The following is a 13,090-nucleotide window of genomic DNA, read 5'->3' on the forward strand; positions in this document are numbered from 1 at the left end:
AAAGCATTCTTGTTTTGGGTTACCAAAATCCAGGAACTTGTGATGTGTGCACCTGAGTTTGTTTTTTGAGAATCCTTGTATTTTGTTCAGTTTGCTCTCTCGTCAAAATTACTTAATTGTGTATATGTGGTTTGTGCGCACCAACCCTTGTCTAAATCCTATACAATATAAACCTTCCAGAGACTGGAGGAGAGGGAGCCACACCTCCTTTTTGGCTCAATTTCCTCTACCAATGACCTAATACATTTCTTTTTAAAACGATTTCAGGCATGAATAACATATTCCACGAAGTCTCCCAGGACTTTTTTCACATGAAATCCTATCTAGTCTTACTTCCCCTGTCTCGTATTTATAAATTTGACTTTTTTGGTCTGAGTGTAAAGCTTTACATTTATCCACATTAAATTTTATCTTGGATTTATCCCACGTTTCTAGACAATTTTACTCTTTCTGGCTTCTGAATCTTGCATTCAGCATGCTAACTATCACTCTGTTATGTGCAAATTCAGTAAGCACGCCATCTATATATTTAACTGATTTTTTAAAAGTTAGCATAGGGCTAAGCATAGATTCTTGGAGTAGTCCACTTGAAACCTCCTTCCAAGATGACATTGGGCCTTTAGTGACTATTCTTTTTTTTTTTTTTCCTGGAAATTTGTTTATTATAGTGGAGTAGGATGGATGCTGGACACGGTTTAGATGATTCCAATTTTGTTGCCAACATCCAAAGCATCATAGTCTGGAGCCAGTCGGACATAGGCCTTCTTCTCTCCATTCGGCCGGATCAGTGTGTTGACCTTGGCCACATTGATGTCATAAAGCTTCTTTACAGCTTACTTGATTGACATCCACAAGGAGGTCAAAGGTGTTGTTGCCCTCTCTCTTCTTCATAGCAGACTCAGTGGTCAAGGGACACTTAATGATGGCATAGTGGTCAAGCTTGTTTCTCCTCGGGGCACTTTTCTGAGGGTATTTGGGCTGCCTTCAAAGTCTTAGAGTCTTGGGTCGCCGGAAGGTGGGGGATGTTCGGATCTTCTTTTGTGGCTGTGGATACCCTTCAATACTGCCTTCTTGGCTGTCAAGGCCTTGGACTTGGCTTCTGTCTTAGGGGGAACAATCGCTTCCTTCTTCACCTTTGGCACCTTCTTGGGGGAAAGGCCTTTAGTTACTATTCTTTGGGTCCAACCATTTAACTTATTTTAAGTCCACCTAATAGCGTTATTGCCTAGTTTGTACCTCTCTATATTGTGCACAAGAATAGCATTAGGGACTTGCATTGTTAAAATCTAGATAAACTATATTCACAGTAGATGTTCTTAACCTTGGATACTTGAGCTTCTTAAAAAATATTTTGAAAACCATATTTCAACATAATTGGTTTCCTTTGTAATCCTGTGCACTTAAAAAATCTATTGTGAGGAATCTGTAGGCTTTACTAGATTGCCAGTGGGGTTCATGACAAAAAAAAAACAAAAAACAAAACCAATGCTCCAAACAAAACAAAACAATAACAAAAAAACTTACTCTACCAATCTAGTAACCCTATCAAAAATGGAAAGGGAGCTCAGTTGGCATGACTTACTTTTGTTTTTTTTTTTTTGAGGGGCAATGAGGGTTAAGTGACTTGTCCAGGGTCACACAGCTAGTAAGTGTCAAGTGTCTGAGACTGGACTTGAACTCAGGTCTTCCTGAATCCAGGGCCGGTGCTTTATCCAGGCATGACTTACTTTTGATGAAGCCATATGGCCACTTGTGATCACCACTTCCTTATATTTTCACCAATCATCCTTTATAATAATAGGTTCTAAATTTAAGCAGTAATCTAACACAAGCTTACTAGACAATATAGTTTGCAAGCTCCATTTTCTTCCCTTTTTTGGAAAAGGACTTACATTTGCCCTTCTTTGAGTTTGCCTCTATTAGCTCAATCTTTCAAAGAGAAAACAGAAACTTAATAGGAATGAAGGGCAGCTAGATGGCGCAGTAGATAGAGCACTGGGCCTGGAGTCAGGAAGACTCATCTTCATGAGTTCAAATCTAGCCTCAGACATTTACTTAGCTGTGTGAACCTGGGCAAGTCACTTAACCCTGTTTATCTCAGTTTCCTCATCTGTAAAATGAACTGGAGAAGAAAATGGCAAACTACTCCAGTATCCTTGCCAAGAAAACCTGAAATGGGGTCATGCAGAGTTAGATACAACTGAAACGATTTAGCAACAACAATATGACAGAAAAGGAAAATGACAAATGTTAGAGGGGATGTGGGAAAATTGGGACATTTATACACTCTTGGTGGAGTTGTAGATGGATTCAACCAATCTGGAGAGCAATTTGGAATTATGCCCAAAGTGTAATGCCACTACTTAGGTTTATATCCCAAAGAGATTTTTTTTAAAAAGAAAAGGACCTATATGTACAAAAATAGCTGCTTATAAAGCAGATCTTTTGTTGTGGCAAAGGGTTAGAAATTGAGATGATGTCCATCAGTTGGGGAATGACTGAACAAGTTGTGGCATATGATTTTGTTGGAATACTATTATTGTGCCATAAGAAATGATGAGCAGGATGCCTTCAGAAGAACCTGGAAATATTTACATGAACTGATGCAAAGTGAAGTGAGGAGAACCAGGAGAACATTGTACATAGTAATAATATTGTATGATGATGAATTGTAACAGACTTAGCTAGTCTCAGCAATACAAAGATCTGAGACCATTCCAAAGAACTTATGATGAAAAATGCTATCCACCTCCAGAGAAAGAACCTGTGGAGTCAGAGTGCAGATTGAAGTGTACTATTTTTATTTTTTTCATGCTTTTTTTGGTCTGTTTTCTTTCACAACATGACTAATATGGAAATATGTTTTGCATGACTGTACATGTATAACCTATATAAAATTGCTTGCCATCACAGGGAGGATGGACGGGAGAAAAGGAGTGAGAGAATTTGGAGCTCAAAATTTTTTAAAAAACAAATGTTAAAAATTGCTTTTATTTGTAACTTTAAAAAATAAAATATTATTTAAAATAATTGCTTATTGATTAGGGGAGAAAAGATAGCATATCCAGGGCAGCTAAGTGGCACTGTGGATAAAGCACTGGCCCTGTGTTCAGGAGAACCTGAGTTCAAATCTGGTCTCAGACACTTGACACTTACTAGCTGTGTGACCCTGGGCAAGTCACTTAACCCTCATTGCCCCCCCCCAAAAGATAGCAGATCCTTATCTGTTATTGTCATTAGGTCAAAGAATGTCCAACCAGCACTAAAAGTTTCTTCTTCTTCTTCTTCTTCTTCTTCTTCTTCTTCTTCTTCCTTCCCTTCTTTATCATAAAAGGTATTCAAAGAGATGTTACAGTACCACTTATCTAAGCTATTGTGGAGCAGATTTCTGCATCAGGCACAGGGCTAGATTTAATGACCTCTAATGTACCTTCCAATTTGGTGATCTCATGACTCTAAGAAAGGCAAAGCCTTCTAGTCAATTTTGTCTGGGAACATCGTGGGAGTGTGTGTGGAAGGTGGTAAGTGGGAAGGCTTGAGAAGGGAGATAAGGATTGGGAGCATGGGATTGTCTAAGTTTATTGGGGATCACTGGATGCCTTCAGGGAAGACCCTACCAAAAGGAGAAATATAAGGATACCAAATCAAGTCGGTTATAGGATCTAGAGATGAAGGGAACCCCAGAGGCCATCTAATCCAACCCCTTCATTTTACAGCTGAGGAAACTGAGGCCCAGAGAAATTAAATGATTTGCCCATGGTCATACAAGTATATAAACCTCAGGGGCAGGTTTGGAACCCACATCATCTGACTCCTGAGCCAGTGCCCTTTCCACTGTAGCTGCCTTTTGCCCCCTCCACCTTGTCCTGACTCTGATCCTCATTACTGACTGGGTCCCTGATGACTTATAAGGACTAACCAAGGTGCCTCAATGATAGACAGTAGTGTTCTTATCCAGAGAGATCTGGCCCATTGTTTCCTTGGCTCTCCTGCATGTTGGAAGGTACCCATGTGGCATTTCTCCACTCTGGCATGAGTGGTAGGCCCATCTGTAGACTTTAAGTTAAAATTCAGGGTGGGGAAAGTCAATATTGTGTTTTAATGAGGTTTTGAAAATAGAAAAAAAAAGAGCTCTTAAATCAGCTACTGTAGCTAATAAGATCTGTCATAGAAGCTGATCATGGAGTCGATTACTAACCAAATGTTATTAATATTAGCTTTCATATGTTGGAAGGGGGAAAAAAAAAGACTGCTTCATTAGCGAGGTTTGGGAGTTTTTTTTTGGTTCAAACTAAATGAAGGCTCTTGATGTTTTCCCAATTAGTAATTAATGTGTTTTAATTTGGGCTTTTGTAAAGCATTGACAAATAGCACACCTGGTGTGGACTTGAATTTACAACTTTAGCCCTAATGATTTTCCCTGAGTTCAGTAGTAAATCTTTATTATGAGGAATAAAACCAGCCCCATTAAAGGCTGAGCACTGGCTCAATGCGGTTGATTATTCTATAAATAAGTTGCCGCGAGCTGGGTCTGGGAGGGTGTTCTGTGCACCCTGAAAAACAGCCCCTATCAGCCTGCTTGGAATGAAAGTGACTTAATACAAACTCCTTAGCCTGACAGTTAAAACCCACTACAGTCTCACTGCATTATACTTTCTCATTTTTATTTCATATTACTTCCCTTCACATACTCCAAATTGAAGCTAGACCTTCAATCGGCTGTTCCCTGACCTCATCCTGCCTTTTCCAGACTTCAAATTTGTGTGAAATCTGCCTTGGATCAGACCCTTCTCCAGTGCCAGAGACAGGTAGTCAGCAAAAGAACATAGGCTCTGCCCCAGGTTCCTCCCCTTCTCCTCCCCCACCCTTTTTCTAGTGTCCGTCCATCTGGGGACAAGATTCCCTGCATCTCTTGCATCCCCAGGGCTTTCTCCAGCACCTCCTGCAGCCTGAGGGTTTTCTCTAACGCCTACCCCACTAAGAACAAGGCTGTTTGCATTCTCCAATGCCGATGAAGGCCTCCTGACCCTGACCCCACCTCCTCCAGCCTCCAGACTGGTACTCCCATACTCTTGGTAGGAAGCAGGCCACCTAGGGCCTCACAGGATACAACAACACTACCTGCTATGAAGATCAACCTTTGCATAATCTAACCACTGTGTCTCCTTCAAAGGACTTCTCAATAGCCATCAATATTCTGCCTGAACTCATTTCTCAAAGGTTAGAATGTTCCCATCCCCTTATTCCCTTCCAGTCTCAATGATTCTGAACTCTAGGCTGCTGACTTACAAACCCCATTCCCCATCTCCCACTGCTGCCTCCCTCACTGCCTTTTCTAATCCCCCTCAATTCTCCCTGTCTCCCCACAATGTCCCATTGCAGATCTGTTCACTGGGTCCTCTGGAATACGTACTACTTAGGGAATGAACTTCCTTTCATTCTAAATTTTTCCCTTTCTCACTCCTTGCATCCTGAGGCACTCATTGAGATCTGCTCTCTCCTCTCATGCTGCTGCTTTATTCACTGCCCTTTCCAGGACTAGCTCCACTTTCTCTCACACCCCTTATTCCCTGGTCATAATGGAGCAGTTAGAATACTCCTTGTCATTTTTCTCCATTGCCATTTCCAAATTGCCCTTCGACCACTTTCACATGGAAACCTCTCCTCCTGTGAGGTTCACGCTATCCAAATTTATGGCCCAATCCAGACCCTGATGGCTGTTATCTATTAAGACCTCAGGCATCTTCTTTTTCTTCCTCAATAAATACTCCTGCTTGTACTAGGGGGCTCCAACAAATATATTAGTGCTTCCTCAAATACCCTAACTTATTCATTCCTCAGACTACCAAGTTCCCATGAACGGTCATCTCAGGGCAGCTAGGTGGCATAGTGGTTAAAAGGCATAGTGGTTGGGGCAGCTAGGTGGCGCAGTGGATAGAGCACCGGCCCTGGAGTCAGGAGTACCTGAGTTCAGGTCCGGCCTCGGACACTTGACACTTGCTGGCTGTGTGACCCTGGGCAAGTCACTTGACCCCAATTGCCTCACCAAAAAAAAAAAAAAAAAAGGCATAGTGGTTAAAACACTGGCCCTGGATTCAGGAGGACCTGAGTTCAAATCAAGCCTCAGACACTTGACACTTACTAGCTGTGTGACCCTGGGAAAGTCACTTAACCCTCATTACCCCACAAACAACAAACAAAAAACCCCAAAACAAAAACAAAAAAAAAGGTCGTCCCCTGCATCCATGCAGGTTGGGGCTTCTACAAATTTGTGTTACTAATCCCAACTTGGTCCTCACTGCAGCAAATTTGCAGATCCATTCACTCTTCCACTTTTAATTTTTTTTTTTTTTTGGTGAGGCAATTGGGGTTAAGTGACTTGCCCAAGGTCACACAGCTAGTAAGTGTTAAGTGTCTAAGGCCGGATTTGAACTCAGGTACTCCTGAATCCAGGGCCGGTGCTTTATCCACTGCGCCATCTAGCTGCCCCTACTCTTCCACTTTTTACAGCAGCTGTTTCAGATCTTCTCATCTTTCCTCAAGGATCTTACAGCATCGGTCCCAAACCCTCTCTTCATACTTCACCATCAGAATTGAGAAATTTCACTGAGTTCCCTCTTTTCCCCTCTTCCTCATCTCACTTCACTCAGACATCTTTCCCCTCCTCCTTTACTCCAATCTCAGATGAAGAGATGACCCTTCTCCTTGCTAAAGTCAACCCCTTTCATGCACCATTAATCACATCCCCTTTAGCAGATTGTTTGCCCTATCCTACCCTAATCTTCAATCTGTCCCTAACTACTGGCTTTTCCCCTGACACATCTAAGTCTTCTCCATCCCTATAAAATCTTCACTTAACCCTATCATTCCTACTAGTCATCATCCCACATCTCTCCTCTATTTTCCAATATTCTCTTCCCTTTTGTGGCTAAACTCCTTGAGAAAGTCATTTATAATCAGTGACTCTATTTCCCTCACTCTCTTTTAAACCTTCATCAGTCTGGCTTCTGATGTTGTCATTACCAATGATCTTTTTTTTTTTTTTTTGCAGGGCCATGGGGGTTAAGTGACTTGCCCAGGGTCACACAGCTAGTAAGTGTCAAGTGTCTGAGGCTGTACTTGAACTCAGGTACTCCTGAATCCAGGACCAGTGCTTTATCCACTGCGCCACCTAGCTGCCTCCACCAATGATCTCTTAATTAATTTCCAGATATAATAGACTTTTCTCAATTCTCATCATTCCTGACTTCTGCAGAATGTAACATATGTCCATCACCCCTTCCTCCTAAGATACTTTCCCAGATGTATATATTCTAGTCCCACACGAACAATTGTCCTTTGCCAATTTGACCAGATGTTTCAGAGGATTCAACCTGTCCAAAGGAGAATTACATCTTTTTCACAAATCCTCCTTCCCTTCCAAATTTCCCTATTGTTGAGCATACCACCATCTTCCTCACTTCCCAGGCTTTCAACTTTTGGGTCATCCTTAACTTGATTTCTTCTACTTACAACTCCCTAAACTCCAAAGTACCAGGATGAACTAGCTCAAGCATGAGAAAGAAATGTATTCAGTATGTATGAAAAAACCCAATTCTCCAAAGACATGCTACTTCAAGAAAAATGAATTTTACCTTTATTTCCCTTTGTTCTGAGAGCATTCTGATTTCAGCATTATCTATTGATCTGCCATTTCCCCCCTGTGCTTTTTCCTTTTCTTTCTTAAAAAGCAAAGTATTTATCACTCTGTACTTTTTGTTTTCATATAATCAGCTAGATCCTGGAAGGAGCAAAGTAACAGGTCAAGTGGAAATTCTGTTTGCTCTGGTTTATAAATTTGAGATTTTGGAGCAGTAAAGATAGCCAATCCCCCAAATTGGATTTGATAAGCCTTATTACATGGGCAGGGCTGTCTTCGAAAACATCTTCCATCTACCTCAGTTATCCATGTGAACAAATGTGCTATTCCACTGTCAAAGTGGCAACATATTCACGGGACACCATGATGTGGTAGAGAGAACAAATGTCTCCCAAATCAGAAGACCTGGGTTGGAATGCCTGCTTTGCCGCTTACTCCTTGTATGGCCTCAAACAAATCCCTTTAGCACATATGCCTCATTTTTCTCACTTGTGAAAATGAGAGGGTTGAATGAGAAGATCTAACGTGCTTCCTATATCTTGATGTTCTTGCTACTGTAGAATACAAGCCATATATAGATGCACTTGTAATAGGGTTGTTGCTGTGTGACTCAGTGGAGGGGCAGTAACTCTGTTTTGTCACTAGAGGGATACCTATGACATATAGTTGATCTTTTCTTCTATAGCATAATGAATAATAATAATAATAGATGACGTTTATATAATGCTTTAAGATTTGCAAAGTACTTTGCAACTCTTATCTCATTTTATCCTCACAAAATGTAGTATCAATGATATAGCTGATCTTTTCTCCTCTATCTTATTATTAATGATGATGATGATAAAAGCTAGAACTTATATAACTACAGATCACAAAATGCTTTACAAATATTATATAATTTTTATCCTCACCATAACCCTGGGAGGTAGGCGCTATTATTATCACCATTTTTACAGATAAGGAAACTGAGGCAGGCAACAGTTAAATGACTTGCCCAGTGTCACATAGCTAGTAAGTGTCTGAGATTTCAGCTCAGGTCTTCCTGATTCCAAGTCCAGCACACCATTCACTGTGCTACTTAGCTGTCTAGCTTAAACAGAGGACAAAAATTGGGTAAGGATCAGACAGGGAGAAAGAGAGGGAAAGTAGAAGGGTAGAAGGCAAGGTGGCATGGTTAGGTGGGCATGGCCCTCTTAGAATTTAGAGATAAACAATATTTTCTTTTTTTCTTCTTTTTTTGGTGAAGCAAGTGGGGTTAAGTGACTTGCCCAGGGTCACACAGCTAGTAAGTGTTAAGTGTCTGAGACCAGATATCCAGGGCCGGTGCTTTATCCACTGTACCACCTAGCTGCCCCTAAACAATATTTCCTTAAATCAAGATTATATTTTTAAGTGGTTTCATAACTAGCTACTCTAACATTTTAGAAGATGCATGATTTTATCAGTCAGTCTTGGTTCACAGATGCTGATCACAACCCTTTAACAGGATGTCAGAGCTGGAAGGGACATGGTTACAAAGAAGAAAATGGAGGAAAGTTTAGAGAATGTAAGTGATTTTTTTTCCTGAGTTTATATAGTAAGTAAGTGGTAGAGGTGAGATGACAGGAGCCCTTCTGCAGGTGCTATGGCTGCAGCTACTGAAGACTCAGAAAAGAAAACTTTTGCCTTCCCAAGCCCTTGGCATTGTTCAACAGCACAAACTGATATAATGTTAGCAGTGGAAATGACATTAAAGCAGAGGCATTTAGCATCTGCTTAGCATAGTGCCTGTCATACAGTAGGCACTTAATAAATGCTTATTGGCTAACTGCTTTGCTGCTGCATCCTGAGGACCATGGGCCTTTCCAGAAGACTTGCAGCTGAAACCTTCCTTATGTGTTGTCTCCCCCATTAGAATGTAAACTTCTTGAGAACAAGGATTGTCTAACTTTTCTATTTATATTCCCAGCACCTAGCACTGTGCATACATTAGTGCTTAATAAATGCTTTGGTCATTCATTCAATTCTCCCCATTGCTTAACTTTGAACAACATTCCAGTGAAATGCAATATGTTTTAAAATAATTTTAAATTATTTTAAATCTAGATAACCCCCCATCCTGAAAGCATCCTCCATCTCACACCATAATGAAGTATAATCAAATTATCAAATGCAATTAAAGACTATGTCTTACCTAATATCAAAATAATTTTTTGGCTATACTTTTTGTCTGCATTATATTTTTTTCTAGATCCCTGATACTCCCCCAGAAAAGGAAAACTTACACTTTTGACTTCTACAGCCCACATTTTTCAGACTTCTCATTTCTCCTTGTTATTTCTGCTGTTAGCTCCCAAAAAGCTTTAGAACATTACACTTTAGCTAATTTTTTTTTCAGGACATCTAATTATATAATTATATAATTGCGACTAACTGCAGTCACTCAATTATATAATTAATGGGCTGGAGATTAATGCCTCTCAAGAGCATCTGGTCTCAATTTACCTGAAATTAAATGAATAGGGAAGGGGACCATGCCTGTTATTTCATTGGTACAGAGGACTCCCAGGTGAGGAAACTATGTTTATTGATGCAGGTTGCTATCTTCTTTACAATTTATAGTCTTAGAGAGTTGCCTAGAACATTGAGAGGTTAACCAACTTGCCCCAAGTCCCATAGCTAGTATGTCACAGATGTGGGACTTGAACCTACATCTTTCTGGCATTAAGGTCAGCCCTCTATTTTTAAATTTCTCTTTCTTCTTCAAGACCTGAGAGTTTGATCTGATCACAAGAACCCCTGTATAAGTACCTTTATTTCAGGATCAGATTTATTTGGAACAACTTGCTGTTCCGAGATTTCTTATCTTCCCTTTTAACTCAACAGAAAAAGTTGGTCACTCATTATAATGCTTTATATATTTAATGCCTTATATATTGTAGGAACTGCCAGGCAAATAGATTAATTGAAACATCCATTTTTCTCTTTTTTTAAAAGATATTTTCCATTTTTTAATATCACCATAGTTATCCCTCTATCTCCTCCTACCCCTCCCATCCCATTTGGCAAATAGTATTATTTTGGAGAAGGAAAAAAATCAGCACAACTGATCAATACATTGAAAATAAAAACACATGCAAAATATGTAATATCTTTGGACTTCCTGCACCCATGAAGGGATGGGTTGGGAATGTCTTCTCATATCTCTTAGTTTCAGTCCTGCTTGATTTTTATAATTTTTTTACATTTACCTTTGATTTTTTTTTTTAGTGAGGCAGTTGGGGTTAAGTGACTTGCCCAGGGTCACACAGCTAGTAAGTGTTAAATGTCTGAGGCCGGATTTGAACTCAGGTACTCCTGACTCCAGGGCCAGTGCTCTATCCACTGCGCCATCAAGCTGCCCCTGATTTTTTCTTAATGTGTTCTTTTTTTTTTTGGTGAGGCAATTGGGGTTAAGTGACTTGCCCAGGGTCACACAGCTAGTAAGTGTGTAAAGTATCTGAGGTTGGATTTGAACTCAGGTCCTCCTGAATCCAGGGCTGGTGCTCTATCCACTGTGCCACCTATCTGCCCCTTAATGTTCTTTCCAATTGGTTGTTGTAATTAGTGCATATCTTATGGTCTTCACACATGTAACCATAACGGGTGAACTTCTGATTTCCAGAGGCAACACTTGGTGGAAGGTTGAGCCAGATATTTTGTGTGAGAACTCAGTCTGTGTGATCCCATAAGTTCAGTATGGGTTATACATAAAAGTAAAATGAAATCCTACTATTTAAAATGAAAAGATGGGCAGCTAGGTGGCACAGTAGATAAAGCACCAACCCTGGATTCAGGAGGACCTGAGTTCAAATCCAGCCTCAGACACTTGATACTTACTAGCTGTGTGGCCCTGGACAAGTCACTTAACACTCATTGCCCTGCAAAAATAAAATAAAATAAAATGAAAAGATATAAGGACCCTGCCTTTGGGCAACATAAGTGCACAATAGTATTACTTCTGTGTTTGGCTAGATGGTGGTTATGGTACATTATTTGACATATATGATTGAAACAAATCTGGATCATCACAATAAATAATAGTGTATTCATTGCTTTAAGCTTTAGAAAACACTTTCTGCAACTCTGTGAGCTAGGCAGTGCGATAATTATATCCTCATTTTACAGATGGGGAAACTGAGAAGCTAAGTGACTTATCCCAGGTCTCACAGGTTGTTGTACAGTTGTGTCTAACTCATTGTGACCCCATTTGGTGTTTTCTTGGCAGAGATATTGGAGTGGTTTGCCATTTCCTTCTCCAGCTCATTTTATATATGAGGAAACTGAGGCAAACAGGGTTAAATGGCTTGCCCAGCTAGTGATACAGCTAGTGTCTCAGCCTGGAGTTGAACTTAGGAGGATGAGTATTCCTGACTCCAGGGCCGGCACTCTATCCACTGCATCACCTCACTGCCCCTGACTCACAGGCAAAATGTGGATTTCAAATCAAGTCTTCTGATACCAAATTAATCACTTTTCCCTTATGCCACATTCCTTCTTTGAAAATTAACTTTGTGAGTAAGTCAATAAAAATTTATAAAGTGACTATGTGTCAGAGAATGATTCCATAGTTATCTATATACTTATTGCAATACTTTTTATAGTGGCAAAGAACTGAAAAGCAAATGTCTAATGATTGCAAAGTGGCTAACCAAATTATGGCGCATAAACATAATGAAATGTCTTTGAGCCATTAAAAAAATTACATATGAAAAACTCAAAGAAGCATAGAAAGACTTGTATGAACTGATCCAAAGCTAACCAGAACAAGGAAAACAATTGAAATGGAAATAACAATAATAAAAGTTAATATGCTGGGTAATTATAATGACCAATTCTGACCTTGAAGAACAAAGGACAAGATGGTATCTCCTCTCTTTTTTGGTCACCAGCTCCACTTAACTCATCCAGCCTTGTTCAGTGAAGATCCAAATGATACCGGGGCATGATGGGAATTGCAATATTTTTTAACTCCAAGCAAAATAATTGACATATGTGCAGAGTGTTTTCTGAGAAAGAAGCAAAATGTTCAAAAAGGCAGACTTAATAGTGTAAAGACTTTTGGCTGGCTGGCTATCTGAGACTCTTATTTTGACTCACAAAAGTTTTAGACTAGGCAGGTAGGTGCATCAGTGGATGGGGCACTGGGTTTGGAGTCTGGAAGACCAGAGTTCAAAGCTGCCTTCAGACACTTACTAACTGCATGACCCTGGAGAAGTCACTTAACCTCTGTTTGCCTTAATGAACTGGAGAAGGAAATGGCAAATCTTTCCAGTATCTTTGCCAAGAAAACCCTATGGACAATACAGTCCACTGGGGTAATGAAGAGTCATACACAACTGAACAACAAAGCTCTGAGCTATGGACTAGTTGCACACAAAAAATCTGTGACCACAAAGAAGTGGCATAGCAACCATAATCAACTAAGGACAA

Source organism: Dromiciops gliroides, chromosome 1 (genome assembly GCF_019393635.1).
Source record: "Dromiciops gliroides isolate mDroGli1 chromosome 1, mDroGli1.pri, whole genome shotgun sequence".
In the NCBI taxonomy this organism is placed as follows: Eukaryota; Metazoa; Chordata; class Mammalia; order Microbiotheria; family Microbiotheriidae; genus Dromiciops; species Dromiciops gliroides.